Here is a 3519-nt window from a genome sequence, read left to right as displayed (position 1 = left end):
CTCTCTCTCTCTCTCTCTCTCTCTCTCTCTCTCTCTCTCTCTCTCTCCCCTCCCCCTCTCACCTCCTTCCCTCCCTCTCTCTATTCCTCTCTCCCTCTTTCAGCTGGGTCTATTGGAAAGAGGAAGGTCAGAGCAGATGAGGAGGAGGAGGAGGAAAAGGGGAGGGGGGGAGCAGTGTAAAAGATCAGCCTGCAGATTAGAGAAGCATTTTTAGCGAGCCAATGGGAGACCAGGCTGCAGGGACAACGGGCTCCGGGACAGCACAAGGTGAAAACATGATTGCTGAAAAAGCAGTAAATAGGCTTAGGGCTGTGCACCGCCCCGGCCGCCCAGGGAGAGCGGTCCCCTGGATCCGGCCAGGCCTCTGGGGGACTGGGGGAGGAGTGTGCGACTGCGTGAGAGAACATCTCTCTTTGCCTCTCTCCTCTCGCCTACAATCCCTCCTCCTTCCTAATTTCCCTACTGAGTTCTCTGGGTTTCTCTCTCCCAGGGTCATTCCTTCCTCTTGCACTTGTTCTCTTTGGGGATTTTCTTCCCTCCCCCGACACGCCTCCATTACCTTTATCATCCCCTCTCCGCCACCATCACTCCTCCGCTCCCATCTCCTTCTTCCCCCACTGCCCTCTTTTATTACTCACTTCTGCCCTCCTTGCAAGTTAATACTGGCAGCAAAAGGCAAAAAAGCTCAGTTCCGGGGGCTAGAGGAGATATCAACTTTAGTTAAGACAGTTCCTGGCCTCAGGAAGTTTACCGTCTAGTAGGGGATCACACACACACACACACACACACACACACACACACACACACAGATATACACACACTCGCAAGAAAAATCCTCAATATTACATGATAAGTGCACGAGAGAGGTGTAAACCAATCGATAATACATAAACATTTACAAAATGTCTAATATGTGCCAGGTACTGTGCTAAGCGCTGGTGTAAAAAAAAAGTACTAGCTAAATTTTACATCGTTATTATATATGTGAGTCATTACTAAATGTTAAGGTCATAATCTGAGGGACCCCATTTTGCTCTTTCTTGGGGGTCTTCTCGGGGCCAACTGTAGTACAGTGGAAAGGACAGCAGATTTGGAACCAGACAACTCGGGTTGGAATCTATACTCTGCTCTTTATTTCTTTTGTGTGACCCTGGGTAAGTCATCTAATCTCTCCAGGCTTCAGTTTCCTCCTTCTTAAAAAGAAGAGATGACTTGTAAGGCCCCTCCCAGGTCTAAAGCTTACCTACCTTTTGAGGTGGGAGGGTAATCCTTGACTGGGGAAATCAGAGATGGCTTCTTAGAAGGACTAACATTTGACAATCTCCCGGACTAGGGGCAGAAGAATATAGTTGCTGGGAAGGGCAAACTGTAAAGGAAGAGGCATCTTCTGTGTCTTCTGTCACAGGAGGGCAGTCGGCTTGTTTGCTGGTTAGCAACCATCCAGATTCAGAAAGAATCCCTACACTTGGAGTCACAGGACTTGGGTTTGAATTTCAGCTTCTAGGATTTACTATGTGAGCTTGGTGACTTTCCCTCTCTGGGCCTCCCATTCTTCATCTGTAAAATGAAGGAGTTAAATTAATGTTTTCTAAGGTCTCTTCTAGCTTTAAATCTCATGAATCTGTTAAACAACCTTTTGGTCTAGCAGTCTGGTCCCAGGACCCTACCAGAGAGGATTCTGCTAATCCATTGGCCTCCATCAGCTATTCCCAAAGCATCCCTAGCCTTCATCTTCATTCTGGGGTGTATAAAAACCACTAAATCTAAAACAACAGCCCTGGCATCTCCTACACTTCTATTTTTAGTTTATGGGGTTTCCCCTCACCCTGGAGACTCTGAGGGATTAGAAAATTGGGGAGGAAGGGTAATTAATCCTCTAGGGAATTAAGGGGAATTGGGGTGGGGGGGAGACATGGGGGAGTAGGTGTGGGATATGTGAATTTCATTCATTCCATGACTTAATAATGCAAAAGGCACTTGCTAGGTGCTGTGGGAGATCAAGAGCTTTATTGTATAAGACAGGCATTTACGATCTCAAGGACTTCCTGTCTAATAGTGGAGGAGGTAGCCATGTATACGTATAGCAATATAAGGCAATAAATAAAAAGCACCATATGAGTGGTGCTAAATGCTCTGTAAATTGGAGTCAGGAAGACATCGCTAAGGACTGGAAGACATCAGAGAAATCTAGGAGATAATAATATTTAAACTAGGTATTGCAGTAGATAAAGTGCTGGACCTGGAATTAGACCTCAGTTCAAATCTAGCCTCAGACACTTACTAGCAGGGTGACACTGGGTATTTCACTTAACCTCAGTTTCCTTATCTGTAATATGGGAATAATATTAGCACCTACCTCCCAGGGTTGTTGTGAGGATCCAATGAGATAATGATTGTAAAGTTAAGTGCCTTGACTTTACATAGTAAGTGTTATATAAATATTAGCTATTTGTATTGCTATCCTTGAAGAAACAGGCAGAATTAGTATAGATGGAAATGCAGAGGAAATCCTGGCATGAGAAGCCTATTAGAAGAACAGAGGTGAAAGCTGTGCCTGGGGAAAGGTGAATAGCTTGGCAGCAACAAGAGGAGAGCCCAAGTATTTTGACTGCTATAGCATCCAGTGCTCTTTTCAATGTATTGAATAGCCTTAGGTTATCAGCTAACACCACAGTGGAAGCCCATGAAGTTCACACTAATTCATAGCAAGCTCCTGGTTCAGAGTGTGGACCAATCTGAGGCAGTCTCTGCAAAAGGAGGTGGGTTGTTGATGCCATGTGATATGAGGAGTCACCTTACTTCAAAGCTTCTTCCCCAAGCATTCCCCTTTTTTTAGACAGTTATCATTTTAGGTCAAGGCAACTCCTCCCCAGAAAGCTCTTTTTAAAATGTAAGCAAACTTCTAGAGGTGGGTAGTCAGTGAGACAATAAACACTTATTGAGCACCTACTATGTTCCAAGCACTGATTTTAAGATAAAGGTATGAACAATTCTAGACTACATAATTAAAGGATGGTTAGTATACATCTGGGGCAGCCATATGGCACAGTGGAAATAGTACCAGACCTGGAGCAAGAAGATTCATCTTCCTGAGTTCTAATGTAGCCTCAGATACTTCCTAGCTGTGTGACTCTGGGCAAGTCCCTTAATCCACTTTGCCTCAGTTTCCTTGTCTGTAAAATAAGCTGTAGAAGGAAATGGCAAACTGATCTAGGATCTTTGCCAAGAAAACCTCAAATGGGGTCATGCACATGACTGAAACAACTAAATAACATCTAGAAATGGAAGCAGTGTTCCCAAATAGCAAGCGTGACCTCATCAAGAACAGGCTGTGTGTTAGAGTAGTGAAGCAGAATCTCTCAGGCAGGAAAATCTAGATTCAAAACAGAGGTATTCTGAGGCTCAGATGAGATAGTGGATTAGAGAATTTCACAAACCTTAAAGCTCTATATAAATGCCTGTTGTTGTTACCTTTATAATACCCAGTCCTCCAACCTGATGATGGCTTCATTCACTGAG

The sequence above is a fragment of the Petaurus breviceps genome, unplaced genomic scaffold (genome assembly GCF_028583685.1).
Source record: "Petaurus breviceps papuanus isolate PSGF00001 unplaced genomic scaffold, PetGlider_PUasm1.0 90865, whole genome shotgun sequence".
Lineage (NCBI taxonomy): Eukaryota > Metazoa > Chordata > Mammalia > Diprotodontia > Petauridae > Petaurus > Petaurus breviceps.
This window is presented reverse-complemented; position numbering follows the sequence as displayed.